Here is a 13,773-nt window from a genome sequence, read left to right as displayed (position 1 = left end):
AGCCCCCTCTGCCGGAGCCCGTCTTCATCCGCCTCAGGAACGTGCACCTCTGCCTGCCAAGGGCGGCCTGGGAGAGCATGGGGGAAAGGCGTGGTGGAGGGCATGAGGGGAAAGAAGCCAGAGCCCACTGTCCCAGGGACGCCTGGGGAACGGCAGCCGCTCTCCATGCTCTGTAACCAGCAGCTCAGCCAGGGGAGCCTGGCTTGCCCTCCCTGGGACTGTTAAGAGGCAGGGCTGTTGAATGCTCCTATAAGCCAGACGTGGGTTAAGTGCCTCCCTGTGTCATCCCTGTGTCACCTGACTTAGCCTCACATGAGCTGTGTGGAGGGGGAGCTGTTTTCCCTCCAGCAGTAAATCTGGGAAACTGCACTTGCAGGATTGAGTTATTTGCCCAAAGGCCTGGGGCCAGTGGATGAGAGCACTCAGATTCCATGGCTGGACTGGACACACAGCCTCCACTTCTCCCCATGACAGGTCAGTGGAGGGGTTATGTCCGATACGGACACCACTTACCATTAGCCAGTCAGCCATGCATCACCAACCTGTAGCTGAATGCTTTTTCCCTAAGACTGTAGCTACCAGCTTTCCGAGGCTTTGCTCCACTGCAGCCAGTGGCCGTGGGCACTAAGACCCTGGCTCAGAGGAAGGACCCTGCTCCCACCGTAGTAGCCATCTGGGAAGGGGCGAGAGGTGCCAGGACCTGAGCAGCACTCCTGGAGTCCTTCCTGGGAGGCTAATACCTACTTCCGCCCCTGCTGGGTCCCAGTGGCGCTCTCCAGGATGGTGGTACCTCCCACCAGGAATGTATGAGTAATCCAGGGCCTCAACATCTTCACATACATTTGCTGTGAAGAACACCATTTTGGGGTTCTTTGTTTTAAGCCGTTCTGACAGTTGTACAGTGATATCTCATTGTGTCTTATTGTACATTTCCCTAAAAGCTAATGATGTCGAACAGCTTTTCATCTGCTTAATTGCCACGTGTATATTCTTTCTGTGAAATGGCTTTCTGTCTATTTCTAACTGGATTTTTTTTTTTACTGTTCAGTTTTAAGAGTTTTTTATGTAGCCCAGATATTAGCCCCTTGTCAGATAGGTGGTTTGCAAATATTTTCACCCAGTCTATAGCTTTTCTCATCTTCTTATGAGGATCATTTGCAGAGCAAGAGTGTTTAATTTTGATGAGATCCAATTTAACAAGCCTTCCTGTTCTTTGCAGCAGACTTTAGTGTCAAGTTTAAGAAATATTTTCCTACTTTAGATACTGATTTTTTTCCTTCTTTTTCTTCTGAATGTTATATACACTTACGTTCATGAACCGTTTTGAGTTAAGTTTAATATAGACTATAAGAATTTAGTGAAAGTTCATGTTTTGCCTAAGGATGCCTAAATGCTCCAGAAGCATTTGTTTAAAAAGGCTGTCTTTCCTCTATTGAATTCTTTTTGCACATTTGTCAAACACCAGTTGGGTGTATTTGTATAAGTCTATTTCTGGGTTCTCTCTTCCAGTCCACTGATCTATCTTTCTTTGCTTTCCCATGTAAATTTTAGAATAATATTGTAAATATCAACAAAACATCTTCTGGGAGTTTGAACAAAGTTGTGTTAAGCCTATAGATCAATGTGGGAAAAAGTGACCTCCCCGTGTGGAGTCTTCAAATCTCTAAGCATGATCTTGCTCTCCATTTATTTAGATCTTTGATTTCTCTCATCAGTGTTTTGTAATACATGTCCTATACATGTTTTTGTTGGATTTGTACTTTAACATTTCATTTCTTTTGGTTATTATAAATGGTGTCATATCTTAATCTCAGTGGTCACATGTTTATTGCTAGTGCACAGAAGCACAGTTGATTTTCATATGTTTATCTTTTATCCTGCAATATTGCTCAGCTCTCTCATTAGCTCAAGGTGTGTTTTTGTAGATTCCATGGGATTTTCTAAGTAGAAAATCATGTTCTCTAGAATGGGAATGGTTTTATTTCTTTCCTCCTGCTTAGTACACTGTTTTTTCCCCTTTCTTGACTTATTGCAGTGGCTATAATTCCCAACACTATATTGAATAAGAATCTGAGAGCAGACATCCTTGTCTTGTTCCCAGTCTTAGGGAAGAAGCATTCAGTATCTCATCACTAAGTATAGTGTGACCTGTAGGACTTTTGTAGATACTGTTTATGGAGTTGAGGAACTTTCATTCCTATTGCTATATTCTGAGTGTTTTTTATTTTAAATCATGAATGGATATTGAATTTTGTCAATGTTTATTCTGCATCAACTAATGTAACCAGGTGAATTTTCTTCTTTAGCTTGTTAATATGGTGGATTACAGTAATTGAACTGTGAGTATTGAGACAGCCTTCTATCCCTGGGACAAAACCCACTTGTTCGTGGTGTACAATCAGTTTTATATATTGCTGAATTATATTTGCAAACATTTCATTAAAGGTTTTTGCACTTGTATTTATGAGGAATATTGGTCTGTGGTTTTCTTTTGCATACTCTTTCTAGTTTTTGTGTCAAGGTAATGTTAGATTCATAAAATTAATTTGAAAGTGTTATTTTCTCTTTTTTTTGGGAAGAGATTGTGTATAATGTGTAGTAATTTAAAAATATTTGGAAGAACTTTTCAATAAAACTATCGGCCTAGAGATTTCTTTTTGGGGATTTTCAAAATTACTAGTTCAGTATTAAGAGTAATAGGGCTATTCAAATGATATATTTCATATTAGGTAAGTTGTGGCAACTTACGCTTTTCAAGAAATTGTTCCATTTCCTCCAAGTTGTCCAATGTGTGTGTGTAGTATTGTTCATAGCATTCTTACTGCCCTTTTAATATCTGTAGGTTCTGAAATGACATCCTCTGTTTTATGCTTAATATTGGTAATCTGTGTCATCTCTCTCTTATTTGTTAGAGTTGCTTCAAGTTTGTCAATTTTATTCAAAGATCCAGTTCTTTGTTTCATTGATTTGCTTTATTTTATTGATTTCTGCTCTTTACCATTTTCTCCCTTCATTTTGCTTTGGGTTTATTTTGTTCTTTCTCTAGACACTTGAGGTGAGAGTTTAGATTACTGATTTGAAACCTTTTGTCTTCTCTAATATATCCATTTAATTAATCCATTTAATCCAATTTTCCCTCTCATCACTGCTCTAGTGGTGTTCCATAAATTTTGATATGTTGTGTTTTCATTTTCATTTGATTCAGTGCATTTTTATTTCTCCTGAGACTTCTTCTTCAACCCATAGATTACTTAGAAGGGTATCATTTAGTTTGTAAGTATTTGGGGATTTCCTTCTTACTGTTTTTCGATTTCTAGTTTTATTCCATTGTGGTCAGAGAACATACTCTATACAATTTACATTCTTTTAATTTTTTTTAGGTTTTTTTTATGGCCCACAACATTGACTTTTTGGTATATATTGTGTGGACACTTGAAGAAAGTATATATCCTACTGTTGTTGAGTAGACTGTTCTAGAAAAGTGCACTAGATCCAATTGGTTGATGGTGTTGCTGGATTTTTGTCTAGTTCTGTTGATTGTTGAGAAAGGAATGTTGAAATTGAGAAAGGAATGTTGAAATCTCTATAATTGTGGACTTCTTTCAGTTCTATTAGCTTATTATATGCTTCACATATTTTTGGGCTCTGTTGCTGAGTGCATATAAATTTAAGATAACTGTATTTTACTATTGGGTTGGTGTTTTTATCATTATGGAATGACTATCTCTGTGGTGATTGTCTTTGCTCTGAAGTCTGCTTTATCTGATATTAATATAGCCATTGCTGCTTTCATGAATATTTGCATGACACATTTTCTCTATTCTTTTATTTTCAAAATGCTTATACCAGCTATTTGAAGTGTAGACAGCTTCTTATAGATAGCATATAGTTGGGTTATTTTTTTCAGTCTACTCCATTAATTTCCATCTTTATATGATGTGTTTAGACCATTTATATTTAGTGTAATTACTGGTATGTTGGCTTATATCTACCATTTTATTACTTTTTAAGTTTTTCTCAGTTGTTCCTTTCTCTGTTTTCTTTTTCTGGCCTTTCTGTGGGTTACTCAAACATTTTTTATGATTTTGTTTGCATTTAACTATTATGTTTTGAGTGTATCTTCTTATATAGCTTTTACTTAGCAGTTGTTCTAGATATTACATTATACATCCATATGTGCTAGTGTTGTCATTTTACCAGTTCAAGTGAAGTGTAGAAAACTTACACACACTCCTCCACTTAAAATATGACTACCTTAAATATTTCCTTTAAGTACATTTAAAATCATATCAGACAGTGTTATAATCTTTGCTTAAACTGTCAAACATTATTCAGAAAACTCAAGAGCAGGGCAGTCTCTTATGTTTATTCATACTTTTGCTTACCATGTTCTTCCCTCTTCCCTGATATTCCAGGCTTCCTTTTTTTATTGTTTCTTTTCTGTTTATAGGACTTCCTTCAGCCATTCTTCTAGGGTAGTTCTGATTGCAACAAATTATATTAATTTCTTTTATATGAAAATGTCTTGATTTTCCCTATATTCGAATGTAGAAATAATATATAAGATGCGTTCTTGTATAGGATTCATAAATAGAATGTAGGATTCTGGGTTGACAATTCTTTTCTTTCAGCAGTTGAAAAATATTGTGCGACTTCCTTTTGATCTCTATGGTTTCTGATGAGGAATCCATTGTCATAAAAATTGTTTTTCACTATTGGTGAGGTGTCATTTCTTTCTCACTGCTTTCAGCATGTGTTCTTTATTTTTATTTTTCATGTATTTGACTATTTATATGTCTTGGCTTGGATTTCTTTGAGTGTATACTGCTTGGTGGTATATTGGTGGTATATATTGGTGGTATATTTTTTCCCAATACAGGAAATTTTCAGCGATCATTTCTTTGATTACCTTGACAGTTCTATATTTTTTCTCCTCTCCTTCCAGTGCTCAAATGGTAAAAATGTTAGATATTTTGTAATAGTCCCACAATTCCTGAGACTCCGCTTATTTTTTCCCATCTGTATCTTTCTCTCTCTTGCTCAAATTGAGCTATTTCTATTGCTCTATTTTTCCACTCACTGATTCTTTCTTCTGTTGCCTCCATTCTGCTACTGTGTTGTCATTTATTTTTTATTTTTTGGTTTTTACGGTTATTTTTGGTTTTATTTTATGGTTATTATGTTTTCCAATTTTAAGAATTCATTAGGTTCTTCTTTATACGTTCTATTTCTTTACTGAGAATTTCAAATATTTTATGTGTTTCAAGCATGTGTACAATTCCTTCCTGAAGAATTTTTTATGATGATACTTTTAAAGTCTTTGTCAGATAATTTTAACATTCCTGTCATCTTGGCACTAGGATCTACTAGTTACACCTTTTTTCATTTAATTTGAAATCTTCCTATGATGAGTAACTTTTAATTGAAACCTGGAAATTTGGGGCCTGTGGCATGAGAATTTGAATTGTATTTAAATGTCCTATTTTATTTGGCTTTCAATGACACTGCTCTGGTGGAGGAAGGAGAGGCAGTGTGTTTTGGGATCCCCAGAAAGGATGGAAGATAAGCCTTCCCACTTAGCTTTTGCTGGCATGGATGGGGGTTGGCCACAGTTTTTAGTGGTGTTTGGCTAAGAGGAGATCATTTATTATTTAAAGGTTTCTATTTTGCTAGTCTGTGCCCTCTTTGGTTAGAGAAAGCAGAATTTGGTTGAGGTATTTTTGTGTACACATTCTTCACCCAGGAACTCCCAACATGTTGATGCTTGCCTCCCAAGGTCCCCAGGTGGACTGCCTTCTTCTCTCCATCCCCAGAATCTTCTTAGGATGTTGTTTATAGAAGGTCAGGGTGTTTTGTTGTATGTCATGGGAGGAATAGGGAAACAAACATCTACTCCATCTTCCCAGTAACATAAGCTAAATAAGCTCATTTTGCAACCAAGAAAAAATCTTGTAATGCTGGGATTGCAGTTTCTCAAAGCAGTTTCAAAAGATGGTACGGAGCGCAAGAACTGGGGGATGCAACATTGTCCAACATACCAAAACTTAATACATGAACATATTTTCATTAGGGTATTTGTTTCTTTAGCTGGATATCATGATAGAATAAATGAAAGGAAATGAATGAACCTCGGGACTGATAAGTGTGAGGTACCATTAGTTAAACCAACAGCATACATTAAGTTGTGTTGGAGAAGAGATTGTAATCACTAAGAGAGCTTGATCTGCTCAAGGTGATGTTCCCAAATGACAGTGAATTTTTTCCAGCTTCTATTTCTCTTCCTACCTCCTAAGGGGAATTTTATTATTTACTTTACCTGGAAAATATGTGTTGGGATTTACTTACTTCCATTTCATCAATAATTAATTGGTTATGTAACAAAGGGTAAAAACCTTTTTTGCTAATCAAATTTAAAAACCTGATATTCTGAACTAAAATAAAATCTTGAAGATGTACTTTTACAAACCCAGCTTGGTGTCATGCTGGCCTCCAGCGGGAATGCGAGGGAGGTCAGCCTGCTGGGGCTGCCATGACAAAGCACCACAGTCCGGGAAGCTTAAACGACAGAAACATGTTTTCTTACAGGACTGGAGGCTGGGAGTCTGAGACCAACACATAGGCGGGAGGGTTTCTCTTGCAGCCTCTCTCCTGGGTGTGTAGATGGCCATCCTCTCCCTGTGTCCTCACACAGTCTTCCATCTGTGTGTGTCTGTGTCCTACCCCCTCCTCTCACAAGGACACAAGTCACAGTGGATTAGGGGCCACCCACACGGCCTTGTTTAACCTTAATTACCTTCTAAAGATCTGGTCTCCAAACAGAGTCACACTCTGAGGTCCTGGGGGTGAGGACTTCAACATATGAACTTGAGGGGATGCAGTTAGCCATCAGAGGGTTAGCCCGCTTGAAGCCAGTACCTGCATCCCTTAGGGTGGCCGCCACCAGCCGTGTCTGACCTGGACAGTCCTACTATCCCTGTACCGTTCCTTGTCAAAGTGTTTGGACCCTTCACCCCTTCCAAGTCTGTACCTTTACCACCAGATGAGAGATGCCATAGATTGTGTTTTTGGTGTTTGTTTTCAAGTTTCATACATCATTACCACCATGGACCAGATCTTTCTAAAAATGCTCATGTGGACCTTTGACTTCCTTCCCTGCCATGGTCTGTGGCCCCATGTCAGCATGCCAGCCCACCTGCCTGCTGGCCCTGCTTCTTCTCCCTCCTGTCCCGCCAAACCCTGCTGTGAATGCCGGGAGAGGCTGCATGGCTGCCTGAGCTCCATCAGCTGACCCCTGGTCTGTGCCCTTGGTGCAGCAGTATCATGGAGCTGTGAAATGTGTTAGGGAGACCTAACTCAAAACTGGACTGAGGAAGACATGAAGGGGTGGGGGGTGGGGGGCTGTCATGCATGTACCACTGCTGGCAGCTCACAGTCCAGCAGGAAAGGGGAAGATTTCATCTCAGACCCGTGATAGCAAGCTGCCCTGGTCTGCAGCCCATGAGAGGCCTCCACTTTCAACTCTCCTTTTCCTTCACTGAATTTTGTTCAAAGCAGCAACCCCCACCAACTTCCTCCTTTCCACTATAAAAGGCTGTTTCCCCCTTTGTTTTCCAGACTTGCCTATAGTGCACCATTGTTTGCTTTGCCCAAATTGCAATTTCTCTGCTATTCCCAAATAAACTTGATCACCTTTTTCTTTTAAAAGATTGATGGCACCAAACATTTTCCCCTATCATGCAACATTTATCTTTCTTCCTCAGGGTTAACTGCATCAGCTTCTGCTGCCAGGTCCATGCCAGGCCAGGGTTCTGGTGAACTTGGGAAGAAACCTCCCCACATGCGTTCTAATTCTTCTGGTAAGATTAGAAGGTTTTTGCTCCTACTATGCTGTACACTGCATGAGGACCATGTCTGTCTTTATCTTTTTAGCCCAAGGTGCTTTAGGGTAAATGATGGCACAGAATATACCTCAGTAAACATTTGTGTCATCAGTGCGGCCTGGAAGTTCTGCCTACAGAAAAGTGCAGCAGGACAAAGCCAAGGTGAATTGTTCTCATTGCTTCCCTCCCTCCACACCTGGATGCAGAGCAGGCCGTGTTCCTGAAGGAAGAAGCCCCCTTAGGAGGTGAGCTGCAGAAACCGAAGGGCACTGTGAGGCTCAGTGGTGTCTGAGTCAGGAGTGGTGTACGGAGGAGCAGGCACTTCATGCCCTGTACACCATCCCTGCTGGCTCACAGGGAAGCACTGAGCACAATGCTGTCTGGGTAACTTGTATTCAGCTGTGACATTTGACTTAAGTATCAAGTCTTCAGACAATTCTTTTTTTTTTTGCCTCCCAGCCAGCTATCACTTTTCCAGGCAAGAATTCTACATTTTCCCAATGGGGTACCCTTCGCACAGTGCACACCTCCCCAGTGAGGGCAGATACTCTCTGCATCCTGTTTACAATTGTGACATTGTCCAACTGATGACTGGGGTGGAGAAGCCAGGCAGGGGCTAGTGACCTGGCTGGTCTTCAAGCTGGGCAAACTTGGAGGATTTGCCTGTAGGGCACATGACCCAGTAGGTGATGATTGTTGCAAGAGACCTGGGTCCTTTCCTTGCCTTCACTTACTAATGGTGTGAGCTCTGACAAAGTACTCAGCCATCCCTCCTAGGCACAAAATGAGGTGACACTTTCCCCAACTGGGCATGGGATGCCCCTGTACCAGGACCCCAGGGGTGCTGCATGGCTCCCTAGGAACAGGCCTGGGCTCGGTGGGCTTCCTTTTCTCTCCCTCTCCGTTCTCACCCTGCTAACGCCCCAGATGCCTGGACAGCACAGAGGAATTGGCTTCACCCCTGGTGGTCTGCATGGATGCTGGGTAAGGGGCAGAAGGATGGGAGTAGCCCACCCTCACTGGCTGCCTCCTCATGCCCCATGGAGCCTCGCAGGTAGGGCAGCTGGACTTAGCAAATGGAAGTACAGGACAGCCAGTTAAGGAGGAATTTCAGAGAGACACTGAAAAATGTCTTAGGATAGGTATGTCTCAGGCAGTGTTTGGGATATACTTATACTAATTTTTTACCTAAAATTTGGATTTAAACTGGGCAGCCTGTGTTTTATCAGGAAACCCTCCCCAGAGTCACAGCAACCTGATTTCTTCATTTTACCAGCACCAATCATACCGGTAAGCAAACATCACATAGGATGGAGAGCCCATGTCTCAGTCCTCCACGTCTGCCGCTGGACTGCTGCTGAGACGGTCAAGGGGTACCTTTTTCCTCTGTGCCTCGGAGGTTCCTGATGTCGCATAAGTCCTTGGGCACAGGAATCCAGCTCTGTATCTCAGTCTTCTCCTTCCAGACCAGGATTTGGAGCCTTGGAACCCCACTCAAAGCAGTTAGCCCATGAATTTGCATTAGGCCGGGCTCAGCCATCTGGAGACCAGCAACGCCCTCCCCTGGCAGGAAGCACTGGGACCCCTCCTCTCCGTCCTGCTCCTCACCTTCTCCCCACACCCTGTGTTGCTCAGAGTCAGAACTATCCACACACAAACATGCACACATGCACAGACACAGTCATTCACACATGCCCAAATATACAGAGCTGTCTACACAAACACATGCAAACATATCACATATACACACATGTGCATGTGCACATGCAAATGCGTGCACATGCACACACATAGGTACTTGTGCACATATACATGTGTATGCCTACACACATGTACACACACAGGCACATTATTTGAAGACACAGACACACAGGGAGCAGGCGGCCATGTGATGATAGAGGCTGGAGTGATGCAGTCACAAGCCAAGGGCCACTTGGGGTCACCAGAAGCTGGAAGAGGCAGGAAGGGCCCTCCAACCCAGAGACTTGAGAGGGAGCATGGCCCTGCTGACAGCTGTATTTCAGATTCTGGCCTCCAGTACTCTGAGAAATTAATTTCTGTGTTTCAAGCCACCCAGTGGTCCTTTGTTATGGCAGCCCCAGGAAACTCATAATAGGCCCTCAAACACAAAGCAGTAACAATCAGCCTGCGGATGCGGTCCATTATCCAGCTGACCTAGAAAACACAGGGCTAAAACCGGCAAATCTGGTAACAAACACCTGAGAACTAAGCCCTTCTTCAGGCACATTAAACCAGGCAGAAGCTGACCCACAAGCCAGGCAGGTGACAGCAGAGCCATCAGGGTCACCCAACAGAAAACTCTGGGCTCTGGAAGCCTCGGGCCTTATGGCAGCCTGTTGAGGATGGTTTTGCAGACACAAGCCTCAGGCAGCTGCAGCCACGGGGAAGGGCTGGAGCCGCCCTGGGAAGGTCGCCTGAGGGGAGCCCCCACGTGGACTGAGTGGGCCGGGCTGGGGCAGCCAGGCAGGGAGGCCCTGCAGGGCCAGGGAGCAAGGCCCAGTGGAAACCAGTGGTCTTGGGAAGCTGTGGGAGCTGATATTTTAAAAACCTATGCCTAGAGTCATCCATTTTATATTCTGAAATAATAATACAATTTGAACAGTTCATCTAAAAAAGGGTCCTTGGTCCCTAATTCCCCATGAAAGGACACTTTGTCTCTCACTCTCTCTCAGGGGTTCACGCTCTCTGCCCAAGCTGTGGCTGTTGGCTGTCACTGCTCATGCACGGCTGATGCTCAGAGCAGGTGGGTCACAGGACGCCTCGGACGAGCTGTCCTGATGCTTGAGCAAGGGCCAGACCCGATGCACCGTCAGACCAGCGTGCGTCCCGCCAAGGCAGAAAGTCCCTGCACCACTGCACCTCCGAGAAGAACCGAAGGAAGAGCCACCTGGTGACGACCTTTCTCCTCTTCTCTGAAATCTGGTGCCATAACTTCACAAAAACTTTTGATCTAGAGCTGCTCTGAAGATTAAAAAACAAAAAAACAAAAGTTAATCCCCATGCTTATAGAGATTATCTGTTCTGTTCTATGTTCCATCCTGGTAAAAATTGTCAGTGCTATTTATAAATTCTGGAGTAAAAGGAGTCCTGGCTAATGCAGGAGGAGCTTTTCAGACCATGTAAACAGTAGGCAAAGATTTTGAGGCCAGATTAAGAGCAACTTTCAGATGCCCTAAAACCATGGTGCTCGTTGATCGTAGTGAATGCTCTGCCACCAGTTCCGTTGGTGTGGGGCGACTGTGGGGCCACAAGGAAATTTTACTCCAGCTCTTCCATCCTCAGTTTCTTCATACTTAAATCATGAATAAACACAATAGCGATAATTGAATGTGGCCACCCGTAAAAATGCGATGTTGTAAGCGCCCTTTGGGAACAGTGAGGATCTGCGCTCACTTACCCAGCAGCTTGCCCGCCCCCAGGCGATGTGGGCTCTCACATGCCGCAAATGCCTCCTTCCTTTCCCCGAGCAGATGCCCTGCATGGTCCCCTCCTGCCCCTGTGTGCAGTGCGAGCATGTCCACATGCCTGGAGGCCCGGCCTGAGCGGCATCTGCTTTCTGGGGGTGGCCGCCTGCCGAGCCTGCTCTGTGGGTCACCCCCGAGGCCCCAGCTCTGTCCCAATCGAGGGCCTCTAGCTGGTACCCCTTCATACCCAGTGTCACCATTCAGAGTGGCCCATCTACATACCAGCCCCAGACTTCCCTATTCTTTTTTATTTTTACCATCTGGATGCTCATCCACTCATGTTATTTTAAGTATTTTGTCTTTATTCTCTTTCCTTTCAGGCCATCTCATGCATTACTGCCACAATGATCTCTTTAAACTATGACGATTCAGCTCTTCCCTCTGTCCTTCAGCTTTGTTCTGCTCAGCTTGGACGAGCCCGAGACTGTTCCTTCCTGTCGCCTGCCCTCAGCTTTCAGCCACAGATGTCAGATATCCACAGAGCCCTCTGAGCCTTAGGCCAGGAGACCCCTCATGATGTCACGGCACCTGAGTCTGAAGCCAGACACCCCCCACCAGCCCACCCCGTGCCCCATTCATTTCCGCAGCTCAGCAGGCTGTGAGGGTCTCAGGCTCAACCTCCCAGCAGGGCCTCTGCTCCTGGTCACCACGCGGTAGAGGCTCTGCAGCAGCGCTGAGTAGGCAGCTGACACCTTCTTCCAAGCCTCACTACCATCTTCCCCAAGATAGGCATCTGTGTGTTTATTCGACTTAGAATTTTCTCTACCTCTTAAGCAAATCCTCCTCCTTCGAGGCCACATTGTCGTCTCCTCTAAGCCTTCCTGGGTTTACTCTATTTCTTATTTCCTGTATCCTTGCTGCTCTGGCTCCTGGGGTCTGGCTGGCCACGGCAGGACCGCCCCTCCGAGGGCCAATGGCTCCTGAGACAGCAAACACCCCGCCAGGGGCACGCCCTTCCCGTGCCAGCTCACCCTTGTGGGCGCACACCCCTCGCGGGGCTCTCCTAGCCCCGGCCCGCACTCCTCTGGCCTCGTCAGCCCAGGGTGGGTCCCAGACAAGGTGGCGCAGGCCCTACGAGACCATTCACAGGAGCCGACCCTAAATCTGCTTGGCAGGCTTACTCTGCCTCAGCTGCTTTCCCAGGAAAATCACAGCACAGGCTCTTGTCCCCATGTTCCCCTCGCTGCCGCTGCCTCCTGAGCGACCCTGATGCTGCCGCGCCAGCTTGGAGTGGTCCCTCATGGCACGGCGTGTCCCGGTCCCTTGGACCCGCGAGGAGCAGACTGTCTGTCCTGAGGCTGTCACCTCCCGGTCTGCTGTCCGCACTGTACTGGAATAATAGAGGCTGCACTTGAAAACACCTCCAAGCGGGAGTTAGCGTAATGGGAACCAGTGGGGTTTCCCTTTCGCACTTTTCTCTTCTGAAACCCTGGATTCCAGAGTGAAGGGAGCCAATGTGCATGTTGGGGGTAGGGACAGAACTCTGTGGAAGACAAGACAGACCCCGAGATGGCAAAAGGACCGTTTCTGGAAGAGTCAGAAAGAGAGTGGAGAGGCCAGCTTTTTGCTACGTAGAGATGGAAATAAGAAGGTGGGGGTGACCTGGAAAGGAATGTAACAGCCTTGAGAGAAGACAGAACATGAGCACAGAGCTTCCTCTGATCTGACAGCTCCGGCGGCTCCAGAGGCAGCAGCTGAACCCTTGCGATTGCGCTTCCAGACCCAGGCTCTGCCGGGGGTGGAGGGGTGGGGCGCCTGCTGCTTCCTAGGGCATGAGACGGTCACCCTCCTGCTCAGGTGTTGCCTGGCCAGACTGGTGGTAAGATTGGGGCAATCCTCCACCCAAAGCTCGTGCAAAAGTCAGCAGCCGCCTCCCCAACATGAGCTTTGTACCTGCCAGTGGAACAGCTTCCAGTTTCTTGTTCCTGATCCATTTTCTTTGTCACACCGCATCTCACTGTCCATTTTAGCCTGAGAGCCCAGATAGGCACCCTCCCCTTTCACTGGTTGCTCTACACAGATTGGGTCCTACGAGGGCAAACACAGAGTTAAGGGCTCAGCTTAAAGTTAGAATGGCCAAGAGGGGGGAGCCAAGATGGCGGCGTGAGTAGAGCAGTGGAAATCTCCTCCCAAAAACACATAGAGCTATGAAAATATAACAAAGAAAAATCTTCCTAAAATAGAGACCACAGGACACAGGACAACATCCAGACCACATCCACACCTGCAAGAACCCAGCGCCTTGTGAAGGGGGTAAGATACAAGCCCCAGCCCGGCGGGACCCGAGCGCCCCTCCCCCCGGCTCCCGGCGGGTGGAGAGAAACCGGAGCAGTTTTTTTTTTGGCGAGCGCTTTTTGGAAGCCTTAGAGGGACGGGCCCCCGTTGCTGGGGAGGCAGGGTGGCGGGAC

General features: G+C 45.3%; 1 long non-coding RNA gene across 1 annotated transcript; it reads left to right on the top strand.

Annotated features, from left to right (window-relative positions):
- The first annotated feature begins 356 nt into the window (after positions 1-356).
- Positions 357-13,436, top strand: LOC118970770 (uncharacterized). Its single transcript, XR_005058870.2, has 3 exons — positions 357-474; positions 7,761-7,856; positions 10,574-13,436. It is a non-coding gene; the product is annotated as an uncharacterized lncRNA (long non-coding RNA).
- Positions 13,437-13,773: the final 337 nt, after the last annotated feature.

This window comes from Manis javanica, chromosome 2 (genome assembly GCF_040802235.1).
Source record: "Manis javanica isolate MJ-LG chromosome 2, MJ_LKY, whole genome shotgun sequence".
Lineage (NCBI taxonomy): Eukaryota > Metazoa > Chordata > Mammalia > Pholidota > Manidae > Manis > Manis javanica.
This window is presented reverse-complemented; position numbering and strand designations above follow the sequence as displayed.